A 27,433-nucleotide genomic window follows, 5' to 3' on the forward strand; every position below is an offset into this window, starting at 1 on the left:
GTTATGTTAATAACCAAAGGTTAGTAGAAAAAAGTAGCTATTAGTTTGTAGTTCATATAACATATATATATATATATATATATATATGTTATATATTATATATATAGCATGTAAAACTTTTACCATCTTTGGTTTTAAACAATGACCCAACTGGCAACCATGTGTCAACCACGGTTTGGTTTTGCCTACCTCTCCCTCTTCTGGACTGTAACTGGCCTTGCTGCCAGCACATTCCTTAGATTCACCAGCTCTTTCTGTCCCTGGGGACTTTATGCATGCCTGGAACACTCTCACTGACTGCCTGCTCCTCTCAGTCCAGTTCTCTGCTTAGAAGCTACCATTTTAAAACAGGCCTTCTCTGATTACTCCTTCCCAGTAGGTTTCCCCTTTCTAGGAGTTGTCTATAATGACACCATATTCCATTCTTTCACTGCAGATCCCATAATTTTAAATTATATATTTATTAATTTGTCCTCCTGCCCTCACTGACTGGAAATTGCAGTCGATTTTATGTGCCAATGTTCACTTACACCTTAGCGTCATGCCTGGTGCACAACGGGTACTCAGCAGATAACCCGTTAATCAATCAAATCCACAAAGGATAAATGGATGAAAGAATGGATGGGTGAGACGCTGCTCTGTGTTTTCACTGTTACTTGATACAATTTACCAAATGTCATTATCTGTTAACACTTTGCCATAGCTGAGATTATCTCTAAAATCTAACACTTTAGATGTACAGTGACTGAGATTCCCCCATTTAAATATGATTTTTTTAAATGAGGAGATCTAAAATGTCTAGTGCATACACAAATATGACACAGTAAGAAGAGAAATTGCTGATAAGAAGCTTCCTGGCATTTAGAAAGTTGATTTATTTTTTAAAACTTCCCTTCAACATGTGTGTGTGTGTGTATAGAGTGTGTGCGTTTACAGTTTGGAAGAAGTTACACACTACCATCACTTCTACTAGACTTTTCCAAATGTTCAACTCTCTCTGCTTCTAAACCTTAACTGCCTTAACCATCCACTGAACAGTTTGGGCCTTGCTTCCCTGTGCTGCTTTGTGATCACTGATCAACCTGCATGGTTTCACTTCTCTGTACTGAAAGCCTCTAAAGCCTTAATTTATCAGCCTCATCATCAATATTTATCAGCCTTCATAATTCATGTTTACCTTTTCCAACCATTTCTGTACATGGATCACCATTTTTGTGTTCCTACTCTTCTATCATTAGTGACTTAAACATTACTGACAATATTCTGACTCATAGCTGTTCCTCCTCCTCCACCTGACTGACCTTCAACATTATTAAGCAAAAACCCTTTAATAAGGACAGTCATATCCTGGGTCTTGATCCAACACTCCACCTCACCTTCTCTCTCCCTAGGATCTCCTGGGATTTAGTAATATTCTTTTCTATGACACCAGTACATACGGAGTGCCATCTACAGGGTCAGGTTCGGAAAACTGTGAATAGATGGTTTGTTTACTACCTCGACAGAAACTAAAATCTCTTCCCAGCTATTTCTGAAAGGTGTATTTCCCTCTACTTGAGAACCTCTAATCTAATATTAATTAAGAATAATATGGGTTGAGTGGGCCACAGTGGATCAGCAGGCGGAGTTCTCTCTTGCCATGCCGGAGACCTAGGTTCGATTCCCGGTGCCCACCCATGCAAAAAATAATAATAATAATAATATGGGCTACCAGCATACAAAATATACTGTTTATTAAAAATAAATATGAAACTCCTTTCAAATTATCGGAAATTAATGTTTTTTTAAATTTTTTCAAAGGCATCTACATACACACTGTATTATACTGCCAGGGTCTCATACATTTAAACACCCATATTAGTAGATATATTTTACTTGGTTATGGTGGGTTATCATTTTATTGTATTACTTGATTCTCTTTTATATTCCATTTAAAGCTTTCTGTTCTACTTTTATAAGTGAAATTTGTCCTCATAGATCTCAAATATTTTTATGAAATGTTATTATTTGAGAAAGTATCACATTTTCTTCTAAGCATAAAAGGACTGGCCACCCATATCCATCCTTTAAATGTTAGAAGGAATTAACCAGCTAATCCATCTATGGATTGTAACATGTAGAATTACCAATATTCAACTACTCTTTATCTACAAGAACAAATTTCACAGAATTTTATCCATATGAATATAGGGAGAACATTCCTTAACATCATTTTTTATTTATTCCTTAATTATTGCTCTAAGACAGTTTTTACTTTAAGAATAAGTACTGATATACTGATACTGCTTTTTTATTAGGCAGAAAAGCATTTATTTCTCTTCCAACATAAGCAAATGTACACTTTGTATACTTTAGAAATTATTCTATTAAAAAAATAGCATCCCTTTACTTACAAATTTCATGGACTTTGGTGTTCTAGTCCTTAGAAAAATACAACAAAATTAGTTTCATCTATCTATTGCTTTGCCTTGTCCATTATGGCCTTTCTTTCAGGTAAAAATTGATCTGGGGGAAAAAAAGCAAAATAAAATAGTGAACTAAGAACTTAGGGGAGAGTCTTCTCACTTCATTTTCTGGTTGAATGCCTCTTTACCAGACCACCAGAATAGAAGAGCTTCCAGGAAGTTAAGACAATTGAAAAACAGTGAAAAAGAGGGCCATCCCCCTCCTAAGAGAGAGGCTGAAAGAAGGATTTGGGAAATCACTGCAATATATGTATATGTGTGCAGTTATCATGGAATATTTTATTGCTCAAATGAAATGTACATTTCATTTTGTGAGGCTATGAAATTATTCTAGAAGAAAACAAAGAATAGTAAAGTGCCACAGGATTTCTGTTAATGCTGTAAAAGACTTTTCCTGTCTTATTACTGAAATTGTCTGATAGAGTGAAATACAGATATATTAATAACAAAGTACCTTTGAACAGAGCTCAATATAGGCCTTCCTTAGAAAACATTATATTTAAAAAATGAAAGAACAAGGTGGTATAAGGGCAGTCTGGTGGTAGAATTCTCACCTGCCATGCGAGAGACCTGGGTTTGATTTCAGGCCCATGCACTCCCACCTCCTCCTTCCATTCAATAAATACTGCTGCAATAACGGCATACCCACATGGAAAATGAATGAATGAAATGCCTACCATACAGCATATAAAAAAACAGAAAAGAAAGAACATTAAGTTTCCAGGTCAAAATATCGATATATACTATGACCCTTATGATAACCTTAATCTGTTTTGTATAGTAAAGACAACATATAAACGTGAGATAGTGGAGAAAACTAAGTATGCATATCTTTCTTTTTACTTCAGAAAATATACTATAGAATGATATCGTTGATTCCAGAACTGTTTGGGTTCATTAGAGATAAGTTTGTATTATAGAAATCATCTTTCTGCTACCTTCGCTTTTGCTGTTATTGGGGCTATGATGGCTCCCGTTCTTCCTTCTCTGAGGACCTGAATATATTTCTTCTTTCATGATTTAATTTAAAGCTTATCTTTTAAAAAAGTCTCTCCTAAATTTTTCCAGGACATACTTCTTACTCTACTCTCAGGTGGGAAAGCTGATATTCCTAGGAGAGTGGACTATACACTTGATAATCCACAAAAAGCCCTCTCACTCCTATTCCTACATTCTTATTAAAGACTCATTTCTTTGTGGTATGCATTACAATTTCCATGGGCTCTCCTTTATTAAATACAAATATCTGGGAAAGATCTAACAATAAATCCTTAATACATTAGCATGAATAATATTATTACACTATATCCCTTTGGCAACAGAGCCCTCAGCAAGTATGAGAAGCCTAGAAGAGAAGATGGATGGTGAAGGAAATGAAAGGCAGAGTCCAAAGTGAGACCAGCTTACCACTCTTCCTTGGCCTTTCTTACTTAGTGCTTAACTGCATTCTGCTTTACCTTAAAAAGGAAGAATATGGTGTCTGCTCGCAAACTGTATGGTTTCAAGTCCAAGCTCTAACACATAACTAGATCTGTGACTTGACAAAGTATTTTCTCTCTCTATGCTTCAGTTTCCTCATTTGTTTAATGAAAATATTGTGGCTACCTCACAGGGCTCTTCTGAGCATTAAATGAGGTGGTAAATGTAAACTCTTAGAACAGAAAAAACATTTACATTACTACCTCCCTTTGTTTTTCTATTCCTTGTCTCATTCGACATGTGTAGCTCTAAGAATCATGGTCCTGTGGTTTTAAAGGATCCAGAGTTGAAATAACACAATTGCCTCTCCCTTTTTACATCACAATACACCATATATAGATGAATACACAATATGATAGCTATTGCCTGGGTCACCCTGCCTCTTCATACAGCCCAAGGCCTCTGTGAAGGCACAGCCTGGTTGTTATTAGCTCAAGCCAATGAACAACTGGAAAACAAAGAGTGTGTCATTTATTCCTACATTCCCAGTGCCTTACATGGCATCTGGAACATAGTAAACATGGGGAATATTGGCTGGATTGAAATGTATTATTAATTTTGATAATAGTAACACTTGGGGTTTACACTGATATCTTGGCTTTATAATACCATCCCTCTGATAAACTGAAAGCACTGTCTAATTCCTGCCAACTATATGTTACTATACTTATTTCACATGTTTTCAAATTGGGAAATTATTCCCATTTAGAACATCAACAAGACATTTAGTAAATGCCGCTGTGCTAGGCAGTGTGCCATGTGTCATGGGAATTATAAAAAAGGAAAAGACCCAGTTTCAACTCTCTGTCCCCACCTCCCTCTCTTAAGTACAGCTGGGGTTCCTTAAGCACAACACTTCCCCTGGGCTTATGGCACCACTCCCATTCTCTGTGTTATTTCTGGGCATACTGAGAATAATTCTATAATCACAGATATAAGGTCTGTTCACTCCTGGTTTTAAAAGTTATCAAGACTTAGGCTTATTTCTTAGCACTGTTTTATTTCTCTCTTTCTTGCCCTAGATAGCAATGGCCTCTTTTTCTTTTTCTTTTTTTTTTTTTCTTTTCTGTGTGCTGTATTGTGGGAGTCACATTTCATTCTTTTCCCATGTGAGTATTCCATAATTGTAGGGTCATTTGTTGAATTTTTTTGTTTGTTTTTGGGAAGTGCATGGGCCAGGAATCAAACCCGGGTCTCCTGCGTGATGGGCGAGAATTCTACCCCTGAATTACCCTTGCACTCCCTAGAAATAGACTATTAATAAAGCCTGTTATCAAATTTAAATTTGGAAACTGTTTACCTCAATGGAAAAGGTACACAGGAACACAACCATATTATCTTTTCTTTAAATTGTGTAATTTTACACAGCATTCTCCAAACAGTAGACGTACCCACCCCACTTTCTTATTCCAAGCATATGTGCAAAAATCTCATCTATCTACTTACTTGATTGTGTTCTGCAGTTTTGTAAATATTAATTTATTCTGAGCTTTTTTTAGGACTACATGACACTCTTTAGTCTTTCTTCCTGGTTACATACACATTTTCTTTTAAAATATGAACTCAGAACTTTTCCCAGAAATGACATGCTCTATATGCTCTTTCTGTTTTCTTCTCACTGGACTGACATGGACATTTTTTGTCAGGGTTCTTCTCATTTCCTTTTCAGCAGCCGCTAAACAGCAGCATGGTTGAGCCAATAGAGCACAGATTCTGAAGCCAGGCAGTTTCCCTTGTAATTCTCTGTATTAACAGTTACTGCCTATCAGATAGCTGCTAAACATTCTGAGTCTCTATATGAAAAATAGGACTAATAATTGCTACTTCAACTCGGTTTTATGAGGACTTGATGAGATGAGGTCTACAGGGTGCCTGGATGAGTTTGATGGGTGTAGCTCTTTTGTCTCATGTTTTGTTAGCTAGATACAAGACCAGAGCAACCATTCCCCTGTGGATTCTCCTAAATTTTGAGTCATAAGAGATTCTCATGAGTATACTGAGAATGTGATGTGAAAAGCTATTCAACATTTAGAAGAAAGACACAACAGACGACTAACTTCAATTCAAAAACTATTTTGCTGGAATCTAAGGGGGATTTAAAACTGAAATAAGGTTTTTGGCTCAGTCTGAATATTACAGTTGTAAATCTGTATTAGGAAAGCATCAGTTGTGTCTCTTTCCTCTTTCTCTAAGCAGTTTACAGTATATCTCAACAATATCAATTTTTTTCTCTTTTTATCCATCAATATCCTTTTTAACATACTGTCTCACAATCCACCTTGTACATTAGCTCTCTTTCCTTCAGGACAGATCTCCTCTCCTTTTCCATAGTTGTAACATATCCCTGCTGAATCTTAGAGACATGTTATGAATTTTACTTATTTATTTTAAAATTGATTATATTAACCAAATGCCAGTTGCTGAGTGATTTACATCATACCAAAATTATAATTTAGATTCTACAGGGTTCTACAGGTGCCTATACTGAATGCCCCATATGATAAGTAAGGAAATATGCAAGTACCTAAAGAAAGATGGACTCAGTATCACAGGACAATATACCACAATGAGGGGAGAGAGGTAGGTAAAGAAATAAGGGGTGAATGTTTGAAATTAAATAGAAAGTACAAGCATCTGGGTCACTGGGTTAAAGAGAAGAACCAGTAAAAACAATGCCATCAGAAGCTGAGGGCTCAGGTGAACCAAGAAGTAAGGAAGAAATCAAGAACACAGGAATCAGAATAGGTTACAGGAATCAAAGGGATCAAGCTTCAGGCAAATCAGAAACCTTCTGAAGCAGCCACCCTAATATTCCCTTCGGTTACTACACATTTTTACCAGTTTTAAAGATGTAGTACTTCCGAGTGATACAGGAGTTATACAAGTCCTGACAAGCTCATTGGGGGTCATGAATACTGCTCAAGAACTCTCATCTTTTAGAATTCATACCTTGTAATGTCCCATTCTACATCTTGGGCTCTCATTCATCTTCCCCCACAATTTCTAATTTAAGACCTGCTTAATCAGTTTGGGCAATCTCCTGTTATACATATTTTTCCCTCAAGTTGAACACAAGTTAATGATATGGTAAAGTTGTTAAGAAAGCGAACATCATCATGGATAGTTTTAATATTAATATAAATTCACTGTCCTGATAATGGAATCCCTGAAGTATATGGTTTTCAGGTCTTATCTAAAGTACTGTGTCAAATTTTTTACTATATTTTTTAACGAGTCTATGTGAAACTCAAAAAGGACAACAAGAATGGTAAAAGTTCTACAAATCTTTCTATAAATGAAATGTACAGTTTACATTTGGGGAAAAAAAAAGACTAAAAGGAAAGATGCTAGCTGAACTTAATACTTAAAATATACGCGTTAAGAGATTTGTTCTGTGGTATCCCAGGAGGTAGAACCAGGGAAAAATGGATGAACATTACAAGGAGGAAGATTAGAGATTTACACACAGGCAATAAAGGAGTTAAATCTATCCAACAAGGTTGATGCTATTAGATAGATTAGTCTTCATTTCAGCACCACTCTTTAAAGCTGTTATACTTGCACCTGAAAAAGGTCAGGTATTTCTCTAAAAAAAAAAGACATTCTGATTTCTACTTGGTAGTTTTTATTATTGCTTTGCTCTTAACTTTCTACCATTTCAGTCCTTGCCTTGCTTTCCATTATTTGAAGGTGTTTTTTTTCTTCCTGGGCACCATCTTGGCTCTTCTGAACAATGACTGTTCTTCCCTTAGGCTCTCTTGGGTAGGTGTCCTCCAAGTTTGACCCATTAACCCTGGCACCACTTTCCTTCAATTAGGATTTGGTAATCAAGCAGAAGATAGGAAATTATATATCAGAAATTATTTAAAAGGAGCATGTATTGAGCAGGAAATTTTACTACCCAATATATGTAATCCCTTTCAAAGTTAAGACATGCTCTCTTATGAAATACGTTATACTTACTGCTATATCTAGAGAAATAAACTCCTTTCTTCTGGGAAAAAAATTAAGGAGAAACTAATTTTTAGTTGTGTAAACACAAGAAAAACTATATTCTTTGTATGATAATTATGAATTAACAGTTATTCAGGCAGAAGTTAAAAAAAGATACCAAATCTGTTAGGATTTCTATTGATAGCATGGTGATGCCACAGAGCTGATGCTGTTGAGCAAGCATTTTCAGTCTTGCTTTATATTAATTTTCAGATAATGAGCACGCAATCTATGAATAATATTTAAAGAAACAATGCCAATAAAATATATTAGTGTCCCTCTGTCACTTACAGTCTGTTCTTCTTCTTGAGTGGGATGAACAGGGATGGTATCAGAAATATACATTGGAAATGTGTTGAATACTGGGCCTGCTCAAAGGATTTGCTTCTCATTGTGGGGGTGGGGGGGGGGGCAGAGGGATACAGTGAAAGAAAAGTCAAGGTCTCATCCATATACCAGTTCAGATTATTAACTAGCTATGTCACTTTTATATGTCGAATTGTGACCCATCAAAACATATGTTGAAGCCCTAATGTGCAGTACCTTAGAATGTGGTCTTATTTGAAATAGAGCCATTACAGATGGAGTTAGGGAAATTAAAATGAGGTCATGGTGGAGTAGGATGGGTCCTTAATCCAATATAACCGGTGTCTTATAAAAATGAGAGAGGAGACACAGAGAAAGAAGATAACCATGTGACCACACAGGCAGAGAAAGAGACAGGGCAGCTATATGACCTCAGAGGATGAGACTGAGTTATGCCACAACCCAAGGAAAGCCAAAGATTACCAGTCACCTCCAGAAGGAGAGAGGCATAGAACATTCTTTCCTACAGACTTCAGAGGGAGTGTGGCCCTATCAGCACCTTAATTTTAGACTTCTAGCCTCCATGACTATGAGACAATGAATTTCTGTTGTCTTAAGCCTAGTTTAAGGTACTTTGCTTTGACAACCTTAGGAAACTAAGACATCAAACAATTCATTTACCCTCCTCACTGCACTGTTTGTGTTAGAATTCTGAGTTCCAAGTGAAGCATACTGGGTAATGTTGAAAAGCTGCAGAAAACATATGAGGAGGACAAGCATAGGGCTCGGAGGAAAAGAAAGACTAACCTCCATCTGGTAGCTTTCACCGCGCCCGAGGTTCCCAGCCTTCATTTTCAGCCATCTAGAACCCGCTGACAGCCCACGTGACGACTTACGGCAAAGCTGCCTCAAGGAAGTCAGAGGTTAGGGTTGATGGGAGTATCCAGCCTAACCCGGAAGCACCCGCGGATTGGCAGGAAGGCAGGGCGGGCGCGGGTCCTGCTGGGAGCTCAGGGGTTGGGGGTGGGACGGGCATCTCTCCCAGGGCCTTTGGCCTGGGCTTCGACACCTCCCTGACAAGGTGGTCGAGCACTCCTGAGTTTGTTCTGAGACGGCTGGAGGGGCTGGGGTTTCTGCACACCGAACCCTGGAAGTTCAGACAGCTGTCCAGGTTTATTCCATTGTCCTTGAAAGCAGGTCCTTTTGTGGGGGATGGTGGCTCCTGGTGGCAGGAGCGATGCCACTGACAGCTGCTTGATGAGGCCACGCCACCTTCGGGAAACGGCAGGCCTGGGCCACATGTGCCATGCCACGTCCTTGAGACCCTGGCCAAGGTGACCGCATAGATCTGAAACCTGTGATAATATAGGCTGGAAGGAACTGCCTAGAACCGTTGGGCAGCATGAACAGATGCTGATCCATGCCCTACCCTGGTCAGTTCTGAAAGGGCTTTGATATAACCATCTTGGATATAAATAATCTGACGCTTATGGGGCAATGTTGATGGAGTTGCAGTGAAAAGAAAAGACCATGTAGGCTGTGGTGGGACCTCCCTATGGCCTTACTGCCTCTGTATACACATTTATCCTGTTCAAAACTCCTTTCAAAGAAACACTAAATATCGATGTAGCTTGTAAAGCATTTGGTAATTCTTGGTCATAACGTGTTTATCTTCACAGTGAGGTGTTCATATGAAAGTTGGAGAAGAAATGAAAACGACCAAGACAAAGTACTCTTCATGCTCTAGGGAGGCTGATAGACTAAAATAAGGAGAAAGGTGAGTCCAGGAATGAAATTGCACAAAGAAAAGTTCCTCTTACAGCTTCCTCTGTATCTCTTCACTTATGGCCAAATGAAATACTAGTATTTCTGCTAAAGACCATATATCACTGGTTTTTGTGATTGACAGTATTACATGAATTTAGCCTTTAGCATTTATTAAGGAAGGAGAATCAGGAAACCAGTGTAGTGGGAATTTCTTGGCGTACCCATTGCTACTTCTCTATATTCTGTTTTGTTTTATTTTGCATGTGTGTAGCCAAGAGTGGCATGTACCTGATGATTCATTTGCTAGAACTACTAGAACTACATCTTTTAATGAACCAATTGTTTGCTGTGGTTTGGATTTGAATTTCTTCAAATGGTGAGAGGCTAGGTAAATATTGTAGCAAAGCATATATTTTGAAATCCTGCCTCTGGTAATAGAAAGAAAGCTTCATTGATATTAATACAAATGTTCAAAATGCATACAGATTTATAACATACCTGCCTCCACTATTTATTTACTGCTCATGGTTCTTCTTTGAAATGGACTCCAAATAAGTGCTTCCTTTTGCTAGCTTACTTATTCTTGCTAAACAACTTGTGAGAAAAGAAGAAAATGTTACAGTGAATTGAAAACGTATGAACTGTTCAATAACATTTAATACCACATGTGTCCCAGGCAAGACACATTTGGGACAAGAATTCTGGTTCTGTCCTGTTCTTCATTTTAAGTTTGCTCAATGTCATTATTTATGTTATTTATGCCCCTTGCTCTATTCTTAGCTGCCTTAGAAAATGAGTAATAGGTAGGGCAAATAGAAGTTCTCAGAAAAAGTCTTGCATTTTTCACAGATGTAAAAAATGATCATCTTTGGACATCTTCAGTAATTTAAAAAGTACACCCCACCAGTTGAGAAAAATAATTTAAATGATGGCCCCAAGCATGTTCAGACATCACTGAAACATGAAGCAAGTTCTTAAAGAATTACAAAATATCTCTTAAATTTTATTTTTATTTTACAACCTTTGGGTTTCTTGTTTTGTTTTTGTGTGTGTGTTTTGACAATTATAATAGCAACCTCCCCACCCTCCCGGCCAAATCCACCTCATTTTTAGAACGTTCTCTTGTAAGGACAGTAAGCAGTGCAGTTACATATGGCCAAAGGGTTCACAAAATATTCCACTGGGGTTTTAGGAGCTTAATTTGTGGCATAAGTCTCTGTTCTCAGGCCTCTGCACTCAGACCCCACAAGGCTGTCAAGCAGTGCCGGAGGACAGTAGAATTTAGTTATAAGTTTTAGCTTTTATAGAATTTCACATGACTGAAACAATTGTTTTCCACTGGATTTCAAATGAAGCTGTCAGTTCTTCAGGAGTCTACCATCTGGATTTCCATTATTCTTGGTAACAAGCTCAAATCCTTTCACACTCAGATGTTTTGTATGCATTTGTAACAGGGTAATGGTGGATGGAACAAATTACTATCTTATTGTTTTCTGTTATCCTTACATTATAAAATATTCCAGAAACGATGGTACCTTGTGTGTGGGATTTGTAAAAAGGACAAAATAGGAATGGCTCAAAGAGATTATATGAAAATTCAATTTTGTAGTAAAATACATCTTTTTAGAAAGATCTTTTTATGTCTATGTATATGTTTGTGTGTGTTTTTGTCTATGTATGTGTTTTAACATCAGGATTATTGAGTTAAACTTACATGCAGTGAGTATACCTTTTTAGGTGTACAGTTACATAGATTTTGTTTTACTTTCTTTGTAAAGTATACTTTACATAGAGCAAAATCCATCCTTTTTAGTATATAGTTCTGCACATATTTACAAATACAGACAGACTTGCTGCCATCACCGAAATCAACATATGGAATGTTTCTATCATTCAGAAAGGTTTTTTTGTGCCCCTTGTAGTCATTTGCTTTCTCTGACTCCAACTTCTGGCAACCACTGATCTGATTTCTCTCCCCATAGTTTTACCTTTTCTAGAAAGTCACGTAAATGAACCATACAATATGTAGCTTATGTCTCTGGCTACTTTCACTTAGTATAATGCTTTAGAGACTCCTTTGTGTTGTTACATGTACCAGTACTTTGTTTCTTATTACTGTTGAATATCATCCCATTGTATGGATGTACCATGTTTATTTAAATGCTCACCTATTGATGGACTTGTGGGTTATTTTTAGTTTTGGATGATTGATTATAAGTAGAGCTACTATAAACATTAACTTACAGGCGTTAGTGTCTTTGTGTGGACATATGTTTTCATTTATGTGTGAAATACTTAGGAGTGAACTGTAATTGTATGTTTAACTGAATAAGAAACTGCCAAACATTTCCAAAGTGATAGAACCATTTTTGCTTTACAACTAGCAGCATGATTGCTCTAATCAACCCAAATCCTCAGCAGCTCTTGGTGTTGTCAATATTTTATTTTGTTTTTCAGCCATTCTCAAGTATATGTAGTAGTATCCCATTTTAATTTGCCAAGTGACTAATGATGTGTTCATATATGCATAATATGCATTTAAAATATATAAATATATAAGTATAGTTAAGTATTTTAGGGCAGATATTACAAGACATATATTGTCTTATACAAAAGGAAAGTTACCCCACTCTGGAGGTAGAGTTTGAGAAAAGTGAGAGCTTTGTAATCAAACAAATAAGAATTTGAATTCTGAGTTGTCTATTTATTAGTTCTGTAGACCTATGATAGTTACTTGTTTCTCTGTGCTCATGTTTCCTAATTAAATGGCCATAATAGTTCATATAGTTATCAAATTTAAGATAAAATCTAAAGCAGCTAGCAAAATGCTGCAATCCCTTTTTCCTTTAGGACAATGCTAGCCTTACCTTAACATGTGTGAACCTTCTGCAAAAATATTCTTCTACATACAAGTTTGATGTTAAAATTTCCGAATTCAAAAACTTCATCTCTTGAATGCCCTAGGTGAGAGAGGAGATCCTGGAAGGATAAAAGGAGGCAAATATTATAGTGATATTCCAGAGGGTCATGTTCTCTCTTCTGGAGTTCTATCTGTATCATTCATCTCATATCTTTGCCATTATACAACTTTTTAATTGTTTGGGGAAATAACTGCCACTTCCACTAGACTATACTTCACAGGTCTAAGAGACTATGTGTTATTCATCTCCGTATCCTCCTTGCTCAATACTGTGCCTGGCTTGAAGTGTCCTAGTACCTTAACATCACATTTTCATAGTCCAAGGATTGGTGAAGGGATGCAGTGATTTGCCAGGAGTCTGACAGCAGCATTGTTTGCACATTTAACTTTATGTTTTGTCAGAGAAGTAAGGTCTAGTGTCGGGTTTACTTTATCTTTAACTGGTGTTTAAGGACTCAGCTTGGCAAGCTCAACTGGAGAGTCCCATGAGGGTGTGGGGGAGCATGCATTCCTCTTCTTGCTTAAGCTATAAGCATATGTAGTTCTGCCACCCCAAAACTCAAGTAGCCCAGGTATTATACAAGGAAACCTGTCCTTTGATGACCACGAGGAAGTGACTTGCACCCTAAATCACATGCAGAGAGAACTTGGATTTTGTGGATTCTGTTTGGTTTATGGATTATCGTTGTTAAACCATGTATGTTCCTGCTATATCCAACCCAGCCCATTTCTTTTATTTCCACAAGAAAAGCAAACAAAATAAACAACCACAAACCTAAAACTCACCGCATTAATATCGCAGCAACAAAGACACTTAAAACGAATATTACCAAAAAAAAAGTGAATATTAGACATTCTTGTGCTCATAAAAATCCCTATTTCCTCAGACTCAGTCGAGCAAACTTATGTTACCTAGTCTTCTTTCTTCCACTTTTCTGTCTGAAGCAAACTAAATAAAACAGCAAACCTTTTTCTTATAAAAACCAAAGGATTATTTCCGTTTTGTTATGAATGTCATTTCATCCCTTTTTCTGCTTCTATGCATCAATTTTAATTTCCATGGTTTGGGTTCAAGACTTGATTCTCGCTCTTCAGACTTCCCTATAGCATCTTCATTAAGTCTTTTGAATACCACCAGATTTCTTTCTAAAGTACAGATAAAGTCACAGATTCCTTGGAGGGAAAATGCCTCATGTCCATTGCTTAAAATAATTCCACATTTTTTCCTTTTAGTATCTAAGACCCCTTCATAATACAGACACAAATTTCCTTCTCCTCCTAATGAACTTTTCAACTTAAATATATGAAAATGATTCAAAACTATGAGTATGTCGCAAGCTACTTTGTTTTTGTGATTTCAAAAAGCCCACATTCCCAAATCTCTTACAGCTTCCCCCCAATGTCTTTTACAGACACCTCAAAATCAAAATGTCCCCAATTCAATTCATTTTTATATTATTTTATACTCCAAAACCAATTTATCTCTAAGGCTTATGGAATGATAGCTGCATGGATATGAGAAGATAGATATAACTGAATAGCAAGGACTTAAGTGAAAGGAGTTTGATTTCTCATGGCACAGGGATGAATGCCTATGGGAATCGAAGACAATCCTAATATCAACTAGATTATTCCTTGCAGCGTAATGCATATTTAGGGGTAGGTGGTTGTCTGGTTAAGCAGATTTTAAAGTTTTATCTATATTTTATTTCTTTGTTTATTTTTGGTGAAACTGCCATATAAATTGCCAGCTTATATTAGGTCCAAGTTGGGGCTGTCACTTGAGTGGTCTTATGAAGTGCCAGGCAAGTCGTTATACATTGCTTTAGGAAAAGGTATGATATCATAGATTTTGTGGCTTGACAAATGTGCCATTCTAAATTTTTTTTTTTTTTTTTGCAGTGTTAGTTGCTGGGAGGCGGAGGGATGAATTTACATAAGGACTAAGGCACCTTCAGGAAGCAAATAGATTGAGATGATGACTTCTTTTATTTTGATTTTCGATATTACCAGATATTTTCAAATACATTTAGGTGGATCTGAATGAAATTCATGGGCAGAAAAGGACATCGGTACTTACCCATCTGCCTTATCCCCTGACGAAAGAGGACAAAGTGGGACTTTATAATAACAGAATAGGAAGGAGAGAAGATCCAAAATTCGAGCCAAAACCAGAGCCTACCTAGTCTGTTGCATGGAGAGGGTGGTTTGGGTGTAGCAAGTGATTGAGTGCTGATGCTTCCTGTAACCCATTTGGCTGGCACAGTGGGTGTATTTGGCAATACTAGCTTAGCCCCAGGTACTATGTGACTAATGAGGTAAAATGCATTTGTGATTAAGGGCATGGACTCTGGAGCCAGAATTCTAGCCACAAAATCAAACTTGGCAAGTTAATTCTCTGTACTTCAGTTTACCAACTATAACAAAAAGATAAAAGGAGTATTACCTTTTCTATATGGATAATTAAAAGGATAAGACAAGTTAATATTTTTATATTGTTTATTATAATATCTGGTGCACATAGTATGTGTGATATGAATGGTTGTTAAATAAAATGAAATCTCAGGAACCCAAAGGCATGATTACCTTGATCTGGTGTGTTTTTGAGATATCTGACCGTCCTCTTTCTTAAGAAACAGGAAATAAATCATGTAATGTTTTATTTATGTAATAAATAATACTGTTCTCCTAAAATATTTTTTGCTTTAATACTGTTTCCTTGTAAATGCATCAATATTTTAAAAATTAGAATCCACAGTAGCTCTGATATTTCATTTAAAAATTCTTAACCAAGAAGATGATCTCAATGTAAATGAGAGAGTAGGGAATCAAGGTTTTGTCCCACCATAAAAACTGCAAATAAGCTGTCAACAACTATTAGAATCAACTTTATCAGAAATCTGGAAAATAGTTGAAGATTTACAAAAACCAGATGAATACTTTATCAAGAAAAGAATAACTGAATCTCAATAGGACAGCTTTGTGCCATTTTTCCTTACCCTTACCTCATCCCCCATTTCCTGTCTTGGCAGTGATTGTGAAAATGGCAGCCACACCCTGTGTGGGTTCCAGGTGCTGGAGAGAAAAGAGAGGACCTTGTTCTCAAAGAATGGGTACTGTTTGTTTTTATCATATAGCAGCTCCTTAAAGAATGGATGCAAAGGGCTTTTCTTTATTTCACCTAACTCAGAACTCTTCCACTTAAGAAATTGGCAACTGGGAGCATAGTCAAAAATATTTATAGTCACATGTACTGGTCACTGCCTTCTGAAGCAAGGGATAATAGTTGGAGTAATCAACTGACACTGTAAAGCTAGGGAGGAAAGTCTGGCAAGTGATATGCTTTGGGAAATAAGGGCTTTCAAAATCTCTCACATTATAATGGGACTCTAGAGGGACATATGCAAACTCAAGGCTGGACATATACTCTGAAAAGACCTGAGAAGTCCCTAAGATCTCAACTCTAGCTGACCTTCAGCTTTACACAGGCAGCAAGTGAAGGCTAAAGTGCCCAGCTAAATATTGACTGTGTGCTCCAACTCATACACAAGAACCCATCTACAAAGACTGGGAGATTTATTTATTATCTTTTTGTCATTTAGACATTTTAGAAAATATTTGTAGCATTATTAACTGCCAACCAAGTTAAAAGAACAGAGAACTCTATGGTCACAAATGACAAAAAATGAAGGCTTTACAAAATTAGTTCAGAAAATTCAGTAAACAAATAACAGAAACCACAACAAGTAGCAAAACAAACCATAAGGAGGAAAGAAAATCTGTTTTCCAGAGTTGCCTCATTATAATACTTAACACGTCCAGTTTTCAACAACGACAAAAATTGAGACATTCAACAAAACTAGAAACTATGACCCACATATAGGAAAAAAAAAGATATTAGTAGGAAATGCCCCTGCAGAAGCCCAGACATTAGTCTTACTAGATAAAGGTATTAGATTGCCTCTTTAATTATACTCAAAGAGTGAATGAAAACACTGTACAAAGAACTAAAGGAAACCATGGTGATGATGTCTTACCAAATAAAGAATGTTGGTGAAAGCTAGAAGTTATCAAAAGAAATCAAATAGAAATTCTGGAGTTGAAAAGTACAAAAACCAAAATAAAAATTTACTAGAAGTGTTCAACAGCATATTTGAACAGGTAGATGAAAGAATCAGTGAACTTGAAGATTGGTCAATAGAGATTATTCAATTTGAGGACAAAAAAGAAAAGAGAACAACAACAACAAAAAGTAAATAGAGACTAAGAGAATTGCAGGGCACCATCAAGCACAATAACATATGCATAAAGGGAGTCCTAGAAAGAGAACAGGGAGAAAAAGGACAGAAAATATATTTGAAAAAATGATGGCTAAAGACATCATACATTTGATGAAAGACATAAAACTACACAACCATGTGGTTGGACAGCAAGTGGTATAAATTCAAAGAGATTCACATGGAGCTACATTATAATCATACTGTTGAAAGCCAAGAACAAAGAACCTTAAAAGTGACCAGAGAGATGCTACTCATCATGTACAAAGATCTTTAATAAGAGCAATAACTTATTTATCGTCAGAAACCATGAAAGCCAGAAAGCAGTAGGATGACATGTTTAAAGTCTTGTGAGTAGAGGGTGGGAATGACAGGCTACCAAGAATTCTATTCCTGTCAACCAAGAATTCCATATCCAACAAAATTGAAAGAGAAATTAAGACATCTCCAAATAAAAAAAACTAAGACTTCATCACTAGTAGAACTTCTGTATAAAAAATGCTAAAGGAGTCCTTTAGGCTGAAATGAAATGACATTAGGGAGTAATTCTAATCCACATGAAGAAATAGAGAACACTAACAAGCACATAGGAAATATAAAATTAGTATTGATGTGTTTTGGTTAATAACGCCTCTTTTTCACCCTGTATGTTTTAAAAATAATTACACAAAATAATTACAACTCTGTATTGATGAGTATGCAATGTATAATGTTGTAACTTGTGAAAATAGCATTGTAAAGAAGTTTTGGCATGACATAGAGGCAAAAACTTGTATGCTATTGAAACTGAACTCGAATTAATTCAAACTAGATTGTCATAAATTGAGATATTAATGGTAATACCCAGGACAGCCACTAAGAAGAAAACTAAAAAATATATAATAAAAGAAACAAAAGGGAATCAAAATCATACATTAGCAAATCTCCATGTAACACAAAAGAAGGCAGCAATGGAGGAATTGAGGAATAAAAAATATGTAATATATATAGAGAGAGAGAAAACAAAAAGTTAGAAGTAAGTCATTCCTTATTGTGTTAGTCAGGATTCTCTAGAGAAACAGAACTAACAAGAAAGATCTGTAAATATGAGATTTATAAAGATGTGTCATGCAGCCATGAGAATGGAAGAGTCAAAAATCTATAGAGCAGGCTATGAAGCTGGTGACTCCAATGAAGGCTCTGGATGCACTACACAGGAGAGACTTGATGGCTGAAGAAGCAGTGAGAGTCTCTCTCTCCCTTAAAAGCCTTCAACTGATTGGGTTATCTTGCTGTAGGAGGCACGCCTTAGTTGATCACAGATGTAATCAGCCACAGATGCAATCAACTGACCAATGATTTAATACACCAGCCTTCTGGTGTATCAACCAGCCACAAAATATCCTTGTAGCAGTGATCATGCCAGTGCTTGTCTGACCAGACAACTGAGCATAATCACTTGGCCAAGTTGACACCAGAACCTAACCATCACAGTCCACCACTTGTCAACTTGGCAGCTACACACATCACCTTGAAACATGCTTTCCAAATACAACATAATAATGGACATATGTTTCACCTAACAGTACTCAACTGTCCTGTGTACAAATGGAAAAGCACTACATCTCTCCAGAATAGGGTACAAGTCCTTTGGTAACATTCGCTTTTAAACTTCATATCTTATGACTTAAATACTATAATATAAATAATACAACACATCATATGATAAGAGGAAAACAAGATATTTGCTTATGTCTAAATGCAGACATACTCATAACAAAACAGAGGAAATATTCAGACAATCACAGTTCTCATTTCTTGTTGGTCATGTGGTCATAGTTCATATTTATCACTACTTTCTAGTACCCATTCTATGTTCTTTTTACCCTCACAAACACTTCAGCTGGTCATGGTTCTTTGCCAGGTGGGGTAACCAAAACCTTCATTCCTGAATTTTCTGGGCCGTTGGTAGTTCTGCCTGGATGGTTGCAGTTTCCCATTGACTTTAATCGCAGGGCATGGTATTGTAAGAAATCTACTAGAATACTAGGGGATCTCCTGTATTCCAGGAAGACTTTTCTTTACCTCCATTGTATAATTGCAGTCCTATTTCCCCTTCATAGTCAGGATCAATCACCCCAGACAGAACAGTAATCCGCTTTCATGCTTTTTAATTCGATGACATGAGAAGCCCAAAGAGGCGGTATTAACTTCCAATTCAATGGAATCACTATTGTGTTTCCTAGTAGGAGCACTCCTCCTTTTGGAACTAAGAAGTGTAGACCAGCTGAGCTTAAGGTTTCAGGGACAGGAAGCAAAAATTATCCTAGTAGATCACTAAGGGTGATAGTGGGTGGTGCCACTCTCATATCATCCCTTGATTCCTGGACCCATGAATCCTGGCTATGGAAGAATCACCATCATACAGTGGACACTTAGTTAGAGCATACACACCTTGCTGGAGAACACTGCCTTAGCCCTGCAAGGTATTGCCATCTGCTTGGCACTGTAATTGGGTATTCAAAAGACCATTTCACCATTCTTCAACCCAGCTGCCTCTGGATGATGTGGAATATTTTAAGACCAGATAATTCCATGAGCATGTGCCCATTCCAACATTTCATTTGCTGTGAAGTGGGTTCTTTGATCAGAAGCAATGCTGTGTGAAATACCATAATGGTGGATAAGGTATTCCATAAGGTCACAGATGGTAGTTTTTGCAGAAGCATTGCTTGTAGGGAATGCAAACCCCTATCCAGAGTATGTGTCTATTCCAATTAGAACAAATTGCTACCCCTTCCATGATGGAAGTGGTTCAATGTAATCAACTTACCACCAAGTAGCAGGCTGATCACCTCAGGAAATTGTGCCATATTGGGGACTGAGTGTGGGTCTCTGCTGCTGTCAGATTGGGCACTCAGCAGTGGCCGTAGCCAGGTCAGCCTTGGTGAGTTGAAGCCTATGTTGCTGAGCCCATGCATGACTTCCATGCCTACCACCATGCCCATTTTGTTTATGAGCCCATTGGGCAATGGCAAGAGTGGCTGAGAAAAGAAGATGACTTGTATTCACAGGATGGGTCATGTTATCCATTTAATTATTACAACTTTCCTCTGCTGAAGTTACCCTCTGGTGAGCATACACAAGAGACACAAATATCTTCATGTTCTTTGCCCACTCAGAAAGATCTATCCACATACCTCTTCCCAAGACCTCTTTGTCATCAATTTTCCAATCATGCTCCTTCCAAGTCCCTGATCATCCAGCCAAACCATTAGCAACAGCCCATGAGTCAGTATACTAATGCACCTCTGGCCAGTTTTTCTTCCATTCAAAATGAACAACCAAGTGCACTCCTTGAAATTCTACCTGTTGGAAGGATTTTCCTTTGCAAGTGTCCTTTAAGTACATTGCAGAATAAGGTTGTAGTACTGTAGCTGTCTGCTTCTGGGTGGCACCTGGATATCGTGGAGAACCATCTGTAAACCAGGCCCAAGTTTTCTCTTCCTTAGTCAGCTGACTGTAAGGAACGCCTCAAGAGGCCATAGTTCTGGTATGGGAAAGAGAAGGTAATGGAGGCCATGGGCAGTTGGACCATTTCCTCTTGTAACATACTTGTGCCTTCAGGAACTGCTCATACCATTTCCATTGTATGATGGAGTGCTACTGCGCATGCCCAACTTTATGGCTTGGTGGGTCAGAAAACATCCAACTCATGATAGGCAATTCAGGTCTCATGCTAATTTGGTGGTCCGTGATTAAGCTTTCAGTCTCTACTACAGCCCAGTAGCAGGCTAAAAGCTGTTTCTCAAAAGGAGAGTCGGTACCTGTAGTGGATGGTAAGGCTTTGCTCAAAATTCCTAAGGGTCGTGGTGCGACAGTGGCTAAGTGGTAGAATTCTTGCCTGCAATGCCAGAGACCGGGTTCAATTCCTGGTGCCCCTATGCTAAAAAAAAAAAAAAAAAATTGGGGTAGTGATTGTGGCTCAGTGGCAGAATTCTCACCTGCCATGCCAGAGACCTGGATTCAATTCTCGGTGCCTGCCCATGTGAAAACAACAAAAATCCTAAGGGTCCATACTATGATTCTCCTATAGAGGCCAACCACAAGCTCCAGACAGCATCCCTATTTGCCACTGATACTTACAGCACCATTAGATCTGTTGGATCATATGGCAGAAGTGGCATATCTCAGCTTTTACAGCAACTGGGCCTCTGTAGAGCTTCCACTTTTGTTCCAGTCCTACTCAAAACTGGCAGCTTTAAAAAAAGGGGGGGGGGGGGCCACGGTGGCTCAGCAGGCAAGAACGCTTGCCTGCAGTGCCCAAGAACCCGGGTTTGATTATTCCCGGTGCCTGCCCATGTAAAAAAAAAGAGAAAAAAGAGACTTTTCTGGTCACTTGGTAAATGGCCAGAGTAGCACACCCAAATGAGGAATATGTTGTCTCCCAAATCCAAACAGGTTAACTAGGTGTTGTACCTCCTTTTTGGCCATAGAAGGGGCCAGATGCAACAGCTTATTGTTCACCTTTGAAGGGATATCTCGACATGCCTCACACCACTGGACACTTAGAAATTTCACTGAGGTGGAAGGCCTCTGTATTTCTGTTGGATTTATCTCCCATCCCCTGACCCACATATGCCTTACCAGTAAGTCCAAAGTAGTTGCTACTTCTTGCTCTCTAGGTCCAATCAGCCTAATAGCATCAACAGAATGGACCGGTGTGATGTCTTGTGGAAGGTGAAAATGAACAAGGTTCCTGTGAACAAGATTGTGACGTAGGGCTGGGGAATTGTTCTACTCCTGAGGACAGGACAGTGAAGGTATACTTCTGGCCTTGCTAGTTGAATGGAAACTGTTTCTGATGGTCCTTATTGAACAGCTATTGAGAAAAAAAGCATTTGTCAGTTTAATAACTGCATACCAAGTACCAGTCAATGTGTTTATTTGCTCAACCAATGATACCTCGTCTGGAAAAGCAGCTACAATTGGAATGACCAGCTGGTTAAATTTATGATAATCCACTGTCATCCTCCAAGTCCCATCTGTTTTCTGCACACGCCAAACAGGAGAATTGAATGGAGATGTGGTGGGAATCACCACCACTGCATCCTTCAAATCTTTAAGAATGGCATTAATCTCTGCAGTCCCCCCAGGAATATGCTATTGCTTCTGATTCACTATTTTGCTAGGTATAGGGCAGTTCTAGTGGTTTCCACTTGGCCTTTCCTACCATATTAGCCCTCACGCCATGAGACAGAGAACCAGTGTGGGGATTCTCCCAGTTGCTGAGTATGTTGATTCTAATTATGCATTCTGGAACTGGGGAAATGACAACAGAATGTGTCTGGGGACCCACTGGACCCACTGTGAGATAGACATGAGCTAAAACTTGATTGATCACCTGACCTCCATAAGCCCCTACTCTGACTGGTGAACCGGAGTGATGTTTTGGGTCCCCTGGAATTGGTGTCACTTCTGAGCCAGTGTCCAATAATCCCCGAAATATCTGATCATTTCCTTTTCCCCTGTGCATAGTCACCCTGGTAAATGGCCATAGGTCTCCTTGTGGAAGACTGGGAGGAAAGTTAACAGTGTAAATTCTGGGCAGTGCAAAAGGGTCTTCCCCAAGGGTAACCAGCTGTCCCCTCATTCAAGAGTCTCTGGGTTTGTAAACTGTCTCAAGTCTTGGAATTGATTAAGGGGCTGTGACTCACTTGTTTTTGTAATTAAAGTTAGACCTAGAATTCTTCTGCCTATACAGCTCAAACAAGAATTTAGTAGACTGCCCCTCTATTTATTTCTAGGTGCCCCATGATTTACTAGCCAATGTCACAAGTCTCTGTGAATCACATTATTTCGATGGCTGCTTTGAGTCTGTTGTCCATTATTATGGCCACACCCACTTTGTCTATGCTAGTAACTGTTACCACATGGCTTCTGCCAACTCAGGATCCAATCATTCCTATTGTGTTTAAGCATTCTAGTTCAGTGACAGCAGTTCCCACAGTAATATCTGACCTACAGAGAAGGGCAACTACAGAGCTCTTCAAGGATGATGGAGTCAGTCTCATGAATTTATTTCTCAAGGTTCTGGTGAAAGATGTGTCCTCTAGGCATTAGTGGGGTGTGTAAGCAAGCCTTCTATGATAAATCCATTCTAACATTCCAATCTCTCTAAGCCTCTGGATCCCCTTATCTTTATACCAGGGCAATTCTGGTATTTCAGCCTCAGGAATGTCCACTATCTTTTGATCCATGTTTCAGCCAACCATCCAAACTGTTAATGCCCTTTCTAACCCTTCACACTACAATATTGAATGCAGAATCTCTGCTTAATGGGTCCATATCAATAAATTCAACTTCATCCAACTTATATACTCTTTCTACCATTATCCCACACCCTTAATATTCATCCCCACACGTATTCCCCCAATTTCTCCCTATACAGACTGGAAAACCCAGACAGTTCTTTTGGAGTATCGCATACCTCCTCATGCATTACATTTTGTACCTAACCTTTTGGAGCCCGTTGGGACTTTAGTCTAGTCATAGAACTTGAAGAAAGGAGGGGTGATGGGGATGGGTCATGAAAAGAAATAGAAGTGTCTTTCAGGCCAATTACTTCAGGGTATTTCATTGCAGTTTCATGTGGTAAAACAAGATTAGTTGCTCCCGAGAGTGGAGTGAAAGCTGTTTCCCCAGAGGAGGTGGTTACAGGGTTAATAGGCACTGAAGGGTTAATTTCATTAGGTGGAGGTGGATGACAGATTCCTTTGGAGAAATTGGAGCCCAGGAAGCTGTTTCCTCCAGGCAGGCTGGAGGTTGGGAAGCTCTTTCCTCAGGGCAGTCCATTACAGTTCTATTTAGCAAAGCCTCAGCAGATTTCAGAGAACCTGTCTCCCCACAGCCATCATTATCAAACCATATATCACCATCCTATGTTTCAGGATCCCATTCTTTCCCAGTCAAAGACTTTACTTTAACAGAAGACACCCTGCAAAATTGAGATTTTAGTTTCCATTGGAAATCTGCTACTCACACAATTAGGTTCTGCATCTGGTTTTCAGAGATCTCAAGTCTGTGACCACAGGAAATAAGTTTTTATTTCAGAGCACACATGGATACTTTTACATCATTCATATGGCATTTAAGGAGCAAGTTTGAAGCTTTCAGCTCATCCCTTTCCCTCATCACTGTATCCAGCATATCTGTCAACAAGCAACCGACATAATTATACCTCAAAACTCATGAAGGTGTCAAAAACATTCTCACCCAGAGCCTTGCCTCATATAGCTTCCAATTAGCAGAATTGAATGGTAATATTTTGAGTATCTCTTTTGCCAACTCACCCCATGGACCATTAGTGCCATCTTGATTATTGAAAACAGAATCATTAGTGCCTCTGAGTCTAGTCAGAGTAGAAAACCAATTATAAAAATTTAAGATTCTATTTCTCAAGAACCACTCTGCTACCAAGCTGTGTTAATCAGGGTTCTCTAGATAAACAGATTCAAAAGGAGATATCTGTAAGTATGAGATTTATAAAGGAATTTCCTGTAACATGAGAATGAAGGAGTTCAAGATCTATAGGGCAGGCTGTGAAGCTGGTGACTCTGATGTAAATTCTGGATGAACTCCACAGGAGAGTCTCACTGGCTGAAGAAGCAGTTAAAGAGTCTCTTTTCTTCCTTAAAAAGCCTTCAGCTGATTGGATTTTCTCATGTGGGGGACATGCCTTAGTTAATCACAGATTTAATTAGCCACAGAAGCAATCTGTGATTTATTACACCAGCCTTCTGGTTTATCAACCAGCCACAAAATATCCTTGTAGCAATGGTCAGGCCAGTGCTTGCCTGACCAGACAACTGGGCATAATCTCTTGGCCAAGTTGACACCAGAACCTAACCATTCACACTTATCAATAACTACATTTAATTTAAAGGGATTAAACACTAACAAAAACATAAATTGAAAAACAAATGGATGTAAAAAATTATCCAAGTATATTATGTCTACCAGATATTGATTTTAGAATTAAAGACACAAATAGATTGAAATAGAAAGGATAGAAAAGATAAGTTATATAAACAGTAATCAAAAGAGAACTGGAGTGGCTATAATAAAGACAAAACAGACTCTAAGACAGAAATTGTTACAAGAAGAACATTGTATAATGATAAAAGTGTCGATCCATCAAGAAGATATAAGAACTACAAATACATGTGCAACTAGGAACAGAGTCCCAAAATATAACAGACTTAGTTGAAGAGACAATAAACAGTTCAACAATAGCAATTGGACAATTTAACACCTCAGTTTCAATAATGGATAGAACAACTAGAAAATATAAACAAGGAAATAGAAGACTTGAAAAATACTATAATTAACTAGAACTAATACATTTATAAAATTCTTTATCTAACAACTGCAATATACACATTCTTCTGAAATGCACATGGAATATACCCCAGGATATATCATATGTGAAGTCACAAAACCATATGCAATAAACTTAGAAATACTGAAATCATACAAAGTATCTTTTCTTGTCACAATGGAATGAAATTAAATTTTAATAACAGAAAGAATACTGGAAAATTGACAAATATGTGAATATTATACAACAACTCTTTAAACAACCAAGGAGTCAAAGAAGAAACAGGGAAATTAGAAAATAATTTGAGATGCGTGAAAACAAAACACTGCATACCAAAACTTCTGAGATGCAATGAAAGCAGGGCTCAGAGGAAAATTTATAGCTTTAAATGCTGCAGTATAAAAGAATAAATATTTCAATACACTAATTTTCCATCTTCAGAATTAGACAAAGATGGACACACTTTCTACAAAGCAAGTAGAAGGAGGGAAATCATACAGGCTAGAGCAGACAAAAGCAATTGAGAGTACAGAAAATCAACAGAGAGGATCAACAAAGTGAAAGAGTGGTTCTTTTAAAAAATCAACAAAATTGACTAACCTTTAGCTATACTGACCCAGAAAAAAGGAAATGACTCAAATTATTAAAATCAGGAATTAAAAGTGTGGCCATTACTACCAAACTTCTATAAATGAAAAAGAGTGTATATAGGACATTATATAATGTCCTTCTTTGTCTCTAGTAACAATTTTTGTCTTAAAGTCTATTTTATCTTTATTATAATCACTTCAGTTCTTTTTTGGTTATTGTTTGTATGATTTATCTTTTTCTATACTTTCTATTTTAACCTATTTGTGTCTTTAGTTCTAAAGTCAATAATCTGGTAGAGATCATACAGTTGGAGTTTTTAAAATTCATTCTTTCAATTTCTGCATTTTTTCTTAGAGTTTAATACATTTACATCTAATTTAATTATTGATAAGGAGGGACTTACTTCTGCCATTTTGTTGTTTTCTCTCTATATATTATATATTATTTCTTTCCCAATCCCCTATTACTGCCTTCTTTTGTGTTACATGGAAATTTCCTAATGTATGGTTATGATTCCTTTTTTGTTTCTTTTACTGGACACTTTTTAAGTTATTTTCTTAGTGGTTGTCCTTGGTATTACCATTAACATATTAATTTATAACAATCTAACTCAAATTAATGCTAGCTTAGTTTTATTAGTATATAAAACTTTACCTCTAAATGGTGACATAGCCTCTATACATTGTTATTTTTCACAAATTGCATCATTATACATTAATATACTTGACCAATTGTATGCCAACAAATGAGATAATCTAAATAATGTAGATGAAATGGAAAAATTCCTATAAAATAAACAAACTACTAAAACTGACTCTGGAAGAAATAGACAATCTGAAAAGACCTATAAAAAGTAGAGATTAAATCTTTTATTTTTTAATCTTCCAATTAAAAAAAAGTCAGGACCAATACTGCTCAAACTCTTCCAAAGATTAGAAGGGAGGGAAGACTTCCTAACTCATACTATGAAACAGTGTTCACCTGATACTAAAGCCAGAAAAGAATGCCACAAGAAAATATGATAATAGACCAATATTCCTTATTCATATAGATTTAGAAATCCTCAGCCAAATGCTAGAAAACTGAATCCCTTTATGAAGATTATAGCTGTGACAAATGACATTCATCCCAAGTATTCAACTGTGGGTCAACACACAAATTAAATAATAAATACAACTTATTAATAGAATGAAAGGCAAAAACAACACATGATCATCCTGATTGATCAGGAAAAGCATTTGACAAGATTCAATACTCTATTAAGGTAAAAATGATA

General features: G+C 37.4%; 2 long non-coding RNA genes across 9 annotated transcripts in view; one reads left to right on the forward strand and one right to left on the reverse strand.

Moving 5' to 3' along the window:
• Positions 1–9,185, reverse strand: part of LOC143649314 (uncharacterized) — a 29,211-nt gene extending 20,026 nt beyond the window's left edge. Inside the window, exons 1-2 of the long non-coding RNA XR_013158949.1 lie at positions 9,051–9,185; positions 2,394–2,505 (exon numbers count right to left, since the gene is read on the reverse strand). This is a non-coding gene — a long non-coding RNA (uncharacterized LOC143649314). The remainder of the gene's footprint in view (positions 1–2,393; positions 2,506–9,050) is intronic.
• Positions 9,186–9,250: 65 nt separating this feature from the next.
• LOC143649283 (uncharacterized) overlaps positions 9,251–27,433 on the forward strand; it is a 128,099-nt gene continuing 109,916 nt past the window's right edge. For all 8 annotated transcript variants that reach the window (XR_013158944.1, XR_013158943.1, XR_013158945.1 and 5 more), the window contains exons 1-2: positions 9,251–9,414; positions 9,923–10,020. This is a non-coding gene — a long non-coding RNA (uncharacterized LOC143649283). The remainder of the gene's footprint in view (positions 9,415–9,922; positions 10,021–27,433) is intronic.

Source organism: Tamandua tetradactyla, chromosome 1, assembly GCF_023851605.1.
Source record: "Tamandua tetradactyla isolate mTamTet1 chromosome 1, mTamTet1.pri, whole genome shotgun sequence".
NCBI lineage: Eukaryota > Metazoa > Chordata > Mammalia > Pilosa > Myrmecophagidae > Tamandua > Tamandua tetradactyla.